Genomic DNA, 13,406 nt, shown 5'->3' on the forward strand with positions numbered 1-13,406 from the left:
AAGATAAAGAAGAATACACCCCTAAATTTATGTTGTTACTCGCATTGTGTATTGACGCATCCATCTTTGCGGCGATCTATCTTCTTTGGATTGCGGTGAAGAAGTAAGATAAGTGGCTTCTTCGCATAACATCTCCGCAATCCAGTGCCTCGATCGTTGCAAGAATAATAGAGAGAAGGTCAAATTTATTTTAAACAAAACAATTTGTTTTCTCAATCTCCCCCCCCCCCCCCTCCCCCCCTTTTAGAATAAGAATAGATAAAGCTGAAAAGAGATAGTGTAATGAAAATTCAGAGTAGTAGAGAAAAGTTGAAGATTCCATGCTTCCCAAAACTTGCATCCCTGATGGCTTGCGAACTTTTGATAACGCAGGGACCACGTACTTCCTTCTTTATTCAAAGTTCTTTTACTTCCATGGAGTCGACTTGGCGATGCCAGCCTTCTCTATGATATGCCTGTACTCGCAGCCCATTAACTTTGAATATGTTAGTTCCGTCATCATTTGATAATTGAACCGCGCCATGCGAAAATACCTGTCTAACTATAAAGGTCCGGACCAACGTGACTTTAGTTTTCCCGAGAAGAACCGCAAACATGAGTTGAAGAGTAAGACCCTCTGCCCGACTTGGAGGTTTTTGCCGCATATGTGTTTGTCATGCCAGCACCTGGTGCACTCTTTGTAAATCTTCGCATTTTCATATGCGTTAATCCTCCATTCTTCTAGCTCGACCAGTTGTATTTTTCACGCTTCTCCTGCTTTCTTCAAATCAAAGTTCAGCTTCTTTATCGCTCACAATGCATTATATTCCAGCTCCAAAGGCAAATAACATGCCTTACCAAGTACCAACGCATATGGGGACATTCCTATTGGTGTTTTAAATGAAGTTCGATATTCCTACAACGTATCATCAAGCTTTGTTGCCCAATCTCTTCGCGAAGGCCTTACTACCTTCTCGAGTATCAGCTTAATCTCCCGATTGGACACCTCAGCCTGACCATTCGTCTGCGGATGGTATGTGGTGGCCATTTTATGGAGAATTTTGTATTTGCGTAGCAGCTCCTTGATATTATGGTTGACAAAGTGGGACCCTTCATCACTTATGATGGCACGAGGAGTGCCAAAACGAGTGAAAATATGTTTCTTCAGGAATTGGGAGACGACTGTCGCATCGCTTGCTGCGCATGCCATCGCCTCTACCCACTTGGATACATAATCGAAGGCTAATAAAATATAATGTTCATCATTCGAGGGAGGGAATGGTCCCATGAAATCAATCCCCCATACGTCGAACAATTCAAGCTCCAAGATAGTGTTCATCGGCATGGCATGTTTCCATGAAATGTTACCTGTGCATTGGCATCGATCGCACTTCATGGCGTAATCAGCTGCATCCTTAAACAATGTGGGCTAGAAGAATCCACTTTATAAAACCTTAGCTGCAGTGCGCTGTCCTCCGAAGTGCCCACCATATGGTGAGTCGTGACATTGCGATAATATGCGTTGTTGAGTAGCATTTGGTATGCATAATCGCAAAATCTTGTATGCTCCTCTTTTATACAGATTCAACTCATCCCAATAATAATTTCTACATTCATGTTTGAGCTTCCTCTGTTGGTGGTAGGTGTAATCTTCAAAAATTGCTCGTAAACCAGATAATTGACTATGTTTGCATACCAAGGCAATTCTTCAATATGGAACAGTTGCTCATCCAGAAACACCACACTTACCTTAGACTCATTGTGGTAAACCTCAGGATTTTCCAGTCTAGTAAAGTGATCCGTAACTTGGTTCTCTGTCCCCTTCCGGTCAATTATTTCTATGCTAAATTCTTGAAGGAGAAGAACCCATCTGATCAATTTCAACTTTCCGTCCTTCTTTGTCATCAAGTACTTTATTGCCAAGTGATCAGTATGGATGAGCACCTTTGTTCCTAGTAGATATGTTCAAAATTTTTCCAACGCAAAAATTATCGCCAGAAGCTCTTTCTCTATTGTGGTATAATTCGTCTGAGTAGGATTTAATGTTTTACTCGCATATGCAATGGGATGCAATATTGTTTTTCTCTTTTGTGCCAAACCTGCTTCCATCGCATACCTGCTTGCATCACACATTATTTCAAAGGGCAGTGTCCAATCAGGTGCATTTAGTACAGGTGCGGTAATCAGCGCATTTTTCAAAATTCGAAATGCATTCAGGCAGTTGTTGTCAAAATCAAATTTTCTGTCAGCCTCTAACAACGCATTCAATGGTTGTGCTATTTTGGAAAAATCTTTGTCAAAGCGTCTGTAGAATCCAGTGTGCCCCAAGAAGCTTCGTACAACCTTCACGCTTGTTGGAGATGGAAGTTTTTCTATTGCTTCGATTTTTGCTTTGTCTATCTCCAACCCATCCCAAGAAACCTTGTGTCCCAACACTACGCCCTCCTTCACCATGAAATGGCATTTTTCCCAATTAAGCACCAGATTCGTCTCTTCACATCTCTTCAGTATCTTCTCCAAGTTGGCTAGATAGACTTCATAAGTGTTCCCATAAACAGATAAGTCGTCGATAAAGATTTCTACAGAGACCTCAAGATAGTCCGAAAAGATAGTCATCATGCACCTTTGAAATGTGCTTGGCGCATTGTAGAGGCCGAACGGCATACGGCGAAAAGCAAAGGTCCTATATGGGTAGATGAATGTGGTCTTGTCTTAGTCTTCTGGAGCTATCATAATCTGGTTGTACCCAGCATAACCATCCAGTAAGCAGTAAAAGTCATTTCCAGCTAGACGGTCTAGTATTTGATCAATGAATGGTAGAGGGAAATGATCTTTCTTTGTGGCCGCATTCAGCTTGCGATAATCCATGCAAATGCACCACCCATTGGCGGACCTTTGCGGTATTAATTCATTGTTTTCATTCGAGACTACCATCATGCCACCCTATTTCGGCACACACTGCACGGGGCTGACCCACATGCTATCTACTATATGATAGATGATGCTCGCATCTAACCATTTAATGATCTCTTTTTTCACGACCTCTTTCATCGCAGATTTGAGTCTGCGTTGATGTTCGATCGTTGCTTTGTGGTCCTCTTCAAGATGAATGCAATGCATATAGTACGCTGGGTTGATTCCTCTAATGTCAGCGAGCGTCCAGCCGATTGCTCGCACATGTTTCCTTAGAATGCTCATCAATGCATTCTCCTGGTCTTCGTTGAGCTCAGAGGAAATGATAACTAGTAGCTTCTCGTTCTGCTCCAAAATACGTACTTTAAATGATTCGATACAACACGAGCACAACAACCGGTACAACATGAGCACAATGAACACAATGATCACGAACCCAATGAACGGCCTTCGAAACCTCGATATCAATTGAGTTGAGTGAGGACACCACCTCAATGGTTACCTAGGTATTCTCGGTGTGAGAATCTAAGAGTTGTTGGCTCTGTATGATCTTGGTTAGAGGAAGAGACTAGAGGACAACAATAGTGTAGACGATTGAGCAAGTGGGAGATGACACAGTCTATCGTATAGACAATATGCTCAATCGTGTAGAAGATGGAAATCTATCGTATAGACAATGCCACGTGATCGTTCAGCTACGACCAGCTAAATGAACTATCGTATAGTTTAAGTCCACGATCATCTAGTCTCTCTATTAGCTATCACTTAGTAAAACTCTTTCACTTAATAGCTTTACCATGAGTTTCTTTCCAAATCAAGTAACTGTTCTCAAATTAGGAAAACATTTTACCTTTTTATCTCACGATTAGCATAAAACCACCAATAACCTCCCACTCAATTGGTTATTAGAGAAAAAGAGATAATTATCAAATAATTAATATTATAATAAATAAATATGATAACTAACTTATCATATTATATTTCTAACCTATAGTTTTAAAATTTCATCTCATGAAACATATAAACCATAGTTCTTTTTTCATTTTATGGTACTTAATGTAAATCATATTTACATTGATGTATCTCATACATCACACCAATATTATATCATATATCATTGATTTTCCTCTTGTCAATTTGAATATTTCAAATCAACCCCAAGAATTGATTCTCAACTTGAATCCATTGAACTGCCAATGAGACCTTATGGACCTGTAGCTTGAAGGTCCAACGGTACGTGAATAACTTGAAGGAACTCTTTGTTACACGTAAAATGTAATCTTATGCTGTGTTGTTGCTCATGCACACTTTATGCTATACTACTTCTAGATAGATGCGTTGTTAACTATATTCTTGTAGTATGTTATGGAGTAATGCGTTGTCACAAGTTTCTTTGCACTGAAACCAAGTATAATTCCAATGCAAGTTTCTCAGAGTAATCCGAGATCGAACACAGGGATTGTTTTCGTTAATGTGTTACATTTGGGATATATGCGACTGGTTTTTACAATTAATAAAGATTGTGTGTTTATGCAGGAAAGTAAATTGCGGTAAAGTAAAATTGTGCATATAAACTAAAGTTACGTTAATAAAATAAATTGCGATGAAAATAAACCTAAGCTAATGTGATACAAGATACAAGATACAAGATACATGATATACATGATATTGAGTTCGAGACTGATTGTGAAGTTTATACAAAAGATCATGGTATGTGATGGCAAGTCTTTAAGGATGAATCAGAAGGAGAAAGAATAATTAATACAAACGTCGCAAGTTTGTTAATTGCCTTAAAGATGTAACTAAGGTTTCGCTTTCCCTTGGCGTACACCTCTCGGTGATCGGCCGCATTCCCATATCTTTATAGTGAAATAGGGATGAACATGGTGAACGCAAGGTTGCTTCCATCTCTAGAAGTAATTCTTGCTTTAGTTAACGCAATCTTCCAACCCTCTCTCGATAGGCGGAATGATATCTTCACTTCTGCTCTCACATGTGAAGATGTCGTCTAGCATGCCTTGACTAAACATAATTATTTCCTTATCACAGATTAATTTACTTGCTTAATTCTTACTAATTACCAGGGGATTAAGAAAACATCATGGAGAAAATGAATTATGGGTGAACGGAAATAGGCAGAGAAATGATAATGGAAATGATCATAACATTTAATACAAAAATTAAGCGTCTGATACACGGTGTGAATGATAGACTAAGAAGATGAATACAAGTGATGATGAAGAGATAGAAACAAATACAGAAGGGTGTCAATGTCTTAACACAGATCTGGATGGTGGTTTTTCTTGTCGGCGTGTGGAATGGATGAACAGAAGAGCTTCTCTCTAAGGCTTGCTCGTCTAGTAGAGGTGACCTTCGTATAAAGCTTCGACGGTAGGGATCAGAAGGATTCTTTTCCCGGAGACTCACCTCTCGGACTAGTCTTTTAATTCTTCCCGGATCTACTCTGATTAGTCGCTCAACCAGTCTCTCTCTCATATTAGTATATACACTTTTCTTTGTATTCAAGCATCCTTTTTCAGTGGACTTGCCGGAGCTATTTATAGGCTAAGCTTTGACTCTCTGACTTGTGGTCCCCACTTTATTGTTAAGGCAGTTCCTGAAATGGTGGAGTGGATATTCCTTCTGTTACATAATCAATCCTGTCCTACATGCACAACGGTCAGCTGTACACACGTCAGAATCTTCTGCATTTGTGTTGCTCTTTACATCTTCAATCGTTTGTCCGCATGCGGTGTTATTTTTATTACCGCATGCGGTTGAGATTGCGTTGATCGCTTAGCTCTTGATCGATTGTGGTATGCGTCATCATTGCATTGATCGTCTATTCATTTCTGAATGATGGGCGCAATGCGACGTAGATGCGTTGTTCAGTTTATCTTGAGTCATGAATGCATGCGGTGACTTGATTTCCTACTAAACAGACTTGAAATATCCTTTTCCACCATCGCAATGATGTTAGTGGATGTATTGATGACAATTTATAATTCTCGCATTTCATAGCCAATTTTTATACAATCGAAGCAACTTTTCTTTCTTTTGGCCGCAATATCTAAATAAAACAGTATAAATAACTTGTATTTCTACAAGTTATCACATCTCCAAATTTAGATATATCCTTGTCATCAAGCATATCTTCTACTAAGGCAATATTGCTCAATTCCTATCCTAAATTTTGCATCGATTGGTTGCTCCGAATGCTCCACCTAGGCAACATTACTTAACAGCGCAATTTCCTTCCATCCTTGATAATTCCTTTTTCTCTTTTCATATTGCATTGTTCTTGGAAACCCACCTTCGTTTTGGCTTGCTCCCACTAGTGTCATGCGAACATCCAACTACGAGCAGGCTCCTTTCACAACTTAACTGTTATCGGGTTGGGATTGTTTTTTAGTTTTCCCTTGCACTGACATTGAAGTTTATATGAAAATTTATTTATTTATTTATTTTTATTATTTTTTGATAATGGAAATGCATTTTTCTTAATGACCGCATCACTTGATCTCATCTGCTCAGACCTTCCCCACCCCCAGATTTAGAGATGCGCAAGGTCCTTATTGCATTGTTTGGATAGAATAGACAAACACTTAGACAAAATTTAAAAAAGAAGGTTTGAGCAGAATTTTTAAGGATAAAAGGTAAAATAGTGCTATAGCTACGAATTAACTAAGTGTTAATTAGAAAATACAAAGTGTAGGAAATGTTAGTGTACGCATATTATACATCATGGCAGCGTAATGAAAAATGCAAAGTAAAAGATCAAGAATATCGCAAATAATGACAAAGGATGATAAAGAAGAGGCTATTGCGTACTAGAAAGAATTGTTACTTAGTTGTTAAAAATTAACTAAGTATATAAGGAATTATAATTAACGCAATACAAATTTTTTTTATCATATATAAAGAACCAAAGAATCAACTTCTTTACCTAGAAAATAATGAATGAAATTATCTTTTGTTTTTGATTCAGACGAGTGCACAATTAAAAATTAACACCACGCTTCCATTAACGCAAATAGATCATTGCTGAGGACGGGCAACAACGCATGTATCATCGCAACACACCCTTTAACTTAATGCATTTCTGGAGTACGGGCGCATGGTACTTCTACCAGCACAACACTACTTCAACATAGTGTGTTTTCACTAAGGACGGGCTAACCTATAGTTTAATATCATATATCAACCATAGTTTTTTCTCCTCCACTAGATATAAATCATATTTATATCCAATTTTCCCATATTTATATCCAATTTCCCTAAAATTAATGTATCTCATACATAAAATCAATTATATCATATATAATTAACAAGTTCAATCATATCATATATAAACGAACACCCTCTTGTCAATTTGAACATTTAAAACTAGCCCAAAAATTGATTCTCAACTGGAATCCAAGCTACCAAGGGGACCTTATGGACTTATGGCTCGAGCTCCAACCGTAATGAATAGCTGACTAAACTCTTTAGTCACGAGATTCACCATTCGTTAACTGCCAGGCATTCCACTAAAGATCGACAGTTGAACTCTTCTTACCACATATATATTTCTGTGTCCATTGGATATAACCAATCATCAGTACGATAACCCTTCATAGATGCTCGTAAGTATAGTTGGGCCAATTTACCGTTTTGCCCTTGTAGTTACATCTGACTCCTTTAGTACCACTAATCCCTCTAATGAACAATACAACATAGTCCTACTGTGTGTGTACACCTCTTGGGCCATGACAAGATGTGTGGCATTACATCATTTAAGCCCAGGATCAGACCTTAAGGGAGTAGTCTATTTACTTACCTCTACTTCAGGGAAGAAGTGAATTCCATCTTGTGTAGCTGAGTTCCTAGCTCCCAAATCAGACGAATCCCCAAAGTGGTAGGTTTGAGTTGGCGACTTGGCCACTCACACCCATGTAAATCAAAGGACCGTCCTCAATGGTAGGAGTTCCTAACTCAATCAAGATTGAGGTCATGATACCTATGGTCATCCTAGTGAAGTGAAGTCTTTGTTATGAACGGTGTTATATAACGAGAGTTAACACTTCATGGTCAGGTACTATACAAACTCTTTGTATAGGACGCCCCCGCTCACATGTCCCCACAAAAATGATCAAGATCAGACCATCTGTAGTAAGTCACAACATGTGTAACTATTCTATAAAGCGGGCCATATCCGTAGCGTTACCATGATAACGTTTCCCTCCTATATCCATATACTATAGACCATTTTGGTTATCACTTAAGACATGATCCACTTGTATGTCACCACATACATGTTTAAGTTACATAATGACAACCAGGGATTTTAGTTTATTGGTTTGTGGTAAAGCAAATAAAACATTCAATGTGCAAAGTCAAGTAGTGAAGAAAATATCATATATTATATATCACAAGTGTTCATATATTATATATCACAATGTGCAAAGTCAAGTGCAAAGTCATCCCTAACATAACTCACTAAACTCTTTAGTCACGAAATCTACCATCCGTTACCTGCCGGCAGTCCACTAAAGAACGACAACTGCACTCTCCTCATTACAGATATATTTTGTGTCCATATCAACCAATCAACAGTGCGATAACCCTTCACAGATTGCTCATAAGTATAGTTGGGCCAATGCCACACGAGGTTGTGGCCACTATGTTCAAAACCCGAAATCCGCCCTTAAGGAAGTAATCTATCTACTTACCCCTGCTTCGGGGAAGGAGTGAATTCCATCTTGTGTAACTGAGTTCCCAACTCCGCAATCAGACAAGTCCCCAAAAAGATAGGTATGTTGAGTTGGTAATCTGGCCACTCTCATCCATAGTAATCAAAAGACCGCCCTCAAAGGCAGGAGTTCCCAAAACATTCAGGATTAAGATCATGTCACCTATGGTCGTTTTAGGTGAGATGTAAGTCTCAAGTATCAACGGCATTATATAAAAAGACTAATCATCTCATGGTCCGGTCTTATGAAAACTCTTTGTATAAGACACCCCCACTCACATATCTCCACATGAATGGTCAGGATCAACCATCATTAGTAGTTCACAATACTTGTAAATCTCTACAAAGCGGGTAGTATCCGTAGTGTCACCAGGATAAGGTATTCCTTCTTAATTCGTATACTACAGGCCTTTTAGGTTATCACTTAAGACATGGTCCACTTGTATATCTTATATACATGCTTAAGTTTACATACAATAACCATTGATCTTTGTTTATTGGATATGAGTAAATGTAAAAATAAAATAACTATTATTTTATTCATAAAAATGTGTACAGTGTTTACAAACTACGAGACTCCGGGAGAATTAGAACACCAATCCCAACAAATCATGTTCAAGTAATAACCTAAAAGTTTTATAGTATTGTCACACTTCTTCTCGAGCAAACTTCTCAAGCCCAACAAAAGGTGTGCAAATGGCAGATACCATCCTTTTGAGGATATCTACTACCTATCTCTACTAAACTAACCTTAACTCATCTTAGCAGGGAATAAAATTAACTCTAGATTTCTATTTAACAAAAACTAAATTTCATATAGTTTAATAGTTTTTTACAAAACATTTTTCCAACCCATTTTTCCTATTGCTATAATAAAGATTTAACTCGTTACTATAATAAAGATTTAACTCGTGGCAGACCTTGTCTTCTCGCAGTAACCCTGACTCTTCTGCTACCTTTGAAAGAAAGCATAAAAGAAAAGAGTGTGTTAGAAGCCCAGTGAGTACTAAACAAATTACAGGGTCTCTTTCAACCCTAGGAGATAAATAGCTTAATCAACATATTTAAATAACAAGGTTATTACCTAAACCTCAAGCTTGAACGAGTTAGTTCCTTGTTTTACCTATGCACACGATAGATAATTAAACATATTTCTCTTATTACTATGTGCACATAGATCCCTCTCTTATGGGCTTAGAAGCTAGACTCATCGGTCCTCTGACCATCCTATATGAGGTTCCCCTAAGAAAACTCATTAGATAAAATAGACAAACTAGGATGAGATGGAAGAAAGTCACTTAGTCAATTTCGCTCTCCCAAGTTGTAAGGTCATCATCGATGGAGTCAATACTGATGAAAATAAAAGAAGAAGAAGAAAAGAACGCATGAATAATTTACATGGAAAACCCTAGGCCAGGGAGAAAAAACCACGATCTAATTTTTATTGTTCAAGTAGTACAGAAATACAGAAAGACTGCTTAAATAAATAGACAGATAGAAAGCCCTAGGCCCATAAGAGAATTACAAATAAGCCCCTAGGGCAAACCAACCCTTTTCCGACACTCCCCCTCAAGTTGGGGCGTAAATATCAATCAGACCCAACTTGCTAATACAATAATCAAAACTCTATCTTAAAAACCCCTTTATAAGGACATCTTCAATCTGTTGATTAGAAGGGATGTAGGGAATACATATGTTCCCATTGTCCAGTCTTTCTTTAATGAAATGTCTATCAATCTCGACATGTTTCATCCTATCGTGCTGGACTGGATTATTGGCAATATTTATTGCTGCTTTATTGTCACAGAACAATTTCATTGGAAGCTCACTGTCTTGTCGAAGATCTGTCAATACTTTCTTCAACCAGATTTCTTCATATATCCCTAAACTCATGGCTCTGTACTTGGCTTCTGCACTACTTCTGGCAAACACTCCCTGTTTTTTACTTCTCCAAGTGACCAGATTGCCCCAGACAAAAGTGTAATACCCAGACATAGACTTTTTATCAACAGCAGACCCAGCCCAGTCCGAATCAGTATATGCTATACCATGTTTACTAGACTTCCTGAATAGAAGACCTTTACCAGGAGTGCCCTTTAGATAATGTAGAATGCGTTCGACGGCTGTCATATGTTCCTCATAGGGAGCTTGGATGAATTGACTAACAACACTCATGGCATACGATATATCAGGTCTCATGTGAGATAAATATATCAACTTCCCAACTAGCCGATATCTCACTTTACTAACAGAGGCTCCATTATTAACATTACTCAGTTTGGCATTATACTCCGCAGGGTTGTCTACAGGTTTACACCCAGTCATTCCTGTTTCTTTGAGGAGATCTATAGTATACTTTTGTTATGAGATAGAGATACTTTTGTTCGACCGAGCCACCTCCATCCAAGAAAGTACCGCAATTTTCCCAGATCTTTAATTTCAAATTCTTAAGCCATCTTTGTTTTAAGTCTCATAATTTCATCAGTATCGTCACCGGTCAGAACAATGTCATCTACATACACAATAAGTATTGAGATCTTTCCTGAACCAGACTTTTTTGTAAACAACGTGTAGTCTGAGTGCCTCTGATCATACCTCTGTGTTTTAACAAATGTGGTGAATCTGTCAATCCAGGCTCTTGGAGATGTTTCAACCCTTACAGTGACTTCTTCAATCTACAAACCCGATGATTAAACTGGTTTTCGAAGCTGGGTGGAGGGCTCATATAGACTTCTTCTTCGAGTTCTCCATTAAGAAACACATTCTTAACATCCAATTGGTACAAAGGCCAATCTTTATTAACAGCAACAGACAACAGCACCCAGATCGTATTGAGTTTGGCCCCAGAAGAGAATGTCTCAGAGTAATTAATACTAAAGGTCTGGGTAAAACCTCTGGCTACCAGTCTCGCCTTGTATCTATCAATCGAGCCATTGGATTTGTACTTGACAGTAAAAACTCATTTACATCCAACTGTCTTGTGCTCCTTAGGAAGAGCAACCTGTTCCCATGTCTCATTTTTCTCTAGAGCTCTCATTTTTTCCATAACTGCAGCCTTCCACTCGGGAGTTTTCATGGCAACTTGTATATTACTTGGAACCATTACCGTATATAGACTGTTAGTAAGAGCCTTGAACTAAGAGATAGGTTACTATATGTCATGTAACTATGCATAGGGAATTTTGTACATGACCTAGTCCATTTTCTCAAGGCAATTGGAAGATCAAGAGACGCATCACAATTTTCCTCTTCTCCAAGTTTCTTACTATAGCTAGCCGTCTTATCTATGGATCTTTCTTTAGAACGACTTTGCACTCAATCACCTTCCCTTCCACTGTTCTTGTTTGCTGGAGTTATTTCCTCAGTGTTGTCTTTTCCATCAGTTTCTCCATCCTCCTCAATTCTCTCTATTTTCTCATAATTTTCACCAATTTCTATATCTCTATCCATTCTACAATTATTAGTCTCAACACAATCATCAGTATCACAAACAGGGATATTCATACCTGGAACTGAGACCGAGTCAGACTCATGAACTGGAGCCGGAGAAGCGACAGACGGCACTGTTTCCTTCTTGAAATTCTTCCTATAGTAAGTTATCCAAAGGACTTGATTAGTGGGAAGAACAGGACTAGGGAGAACAGGGCTAGGATGTTCAAGTTCAGCCAATACCTCTAGAGGAATGGAATACGTGGACCAGTTAGCCTATTCACTAGAACTTTCCCCCTGAAGAGAATTAATGGGAAAGAAAGGTCGATCCTCGAGAAAGGTGACATCCATAGACACAAAGTACTTCCGAGATGAGAGATGATAACATTTGTACCCACGTTGATGGATAGGGTACCCAACAAAGACACATTTCTGGGCACGAGGAGTGAATTTCATACGATTGGGACTGTGGGTATGGACAAAGACAACACATCCAAACACACGTAGAGGTACGTCAGGAATTAACCGAGTATTGGGATACGATTCTTTGAAATAGTGAAGGGGAGTATGAAAGGTTAAGACACGGGAAGGCATGCAGTTGATAAAGTGGGTTGCAGTGAGGATAGTATCACCCCACAGATAGGAAGGAAGAGAGGTAGATATCATAAGGGAACAAGCGACCTCTACTAGATGCCTATTTTTCCTCTCGGCTACTCCGTTTTGCTGGGGAGTATAGGCACACGAGCTTTGATGGATAATTCTTTAGAGGCCAGGAAAGTCTCTAAATGAGTTATTAACGAATTCACGTCCGTTGCCATTCCGTAAAATGGAAATTTTTGTGTTGAATTGGGTTTCTACGGTCGCATAGAATTGTTGAAAAATAGAGGACACATCAGACTTATCAGTCAAAAGAAAGACCCAGGTTAGTCTGGTGTGATCGTCAATAAAGGTGACGAACCACCATTTGCCTGTAGAGGTAGTGGATAGTGAGGGACCCTAGACATCACTGTGGATGAGACTGAACGGTTTGGACGGGTTGTAAAGCTAAGAGTGAAAAGAAACACGACTTTGTTTAGCCCGGATACACACATCGCACTGTAAGGATGATATAGAAATTTTAAGAACATGCAACACATCACGCAATATTAGACCCTCAAACGGAGAAAGATGTCCTTTCCCTACGACAGGGGCAAAGGTCCCATCTGCGATTCTAGTCTTTTCATTTCCAGCACTTGGGTGATATGATATAAAATGATCAGAAGACCCGGTCAGGTGATCTGTTGCTCCAGAATCCACAATCCATGGCCATTTTCCATTAATGCTAATAAAACCAAAGGACTGAGTCGTACCTGAG

The 13,406-nt window shown here is 38.8% G+C and overlaps 1 pseudogene; it reads right to left on the reverse strand.

Annotated features, from left to right (window-relative positions):
- Positions 1 to 10,249: 10,249 nt before the first annotated feature.
- On the reverse strand, positions 10,250 to 10,948 carry LOC150033716 (secreted RxLR effector protein 161 pseudogene; annotated as a pseudogene).
- Positions 10,949 to 13,406: the final 2,458 nt, after the last annotated feature.

This window comes from Benincasa hispida, chromosome 9 (assembly GCF_027475165.1).
Source record: "Benincasa hispida cultivar pf3 chromosome 9, pf3_genome.v1.1, whole genome shotgun sequence".
Taxonomy (NCBI): domain Eukaryota; kingdom Viridiplantae; phylum Streptophyta; class Magnoliopsida; order Cucurbitales; family Cucurbitaceae; genus Benincasa; species Benincasa hispida.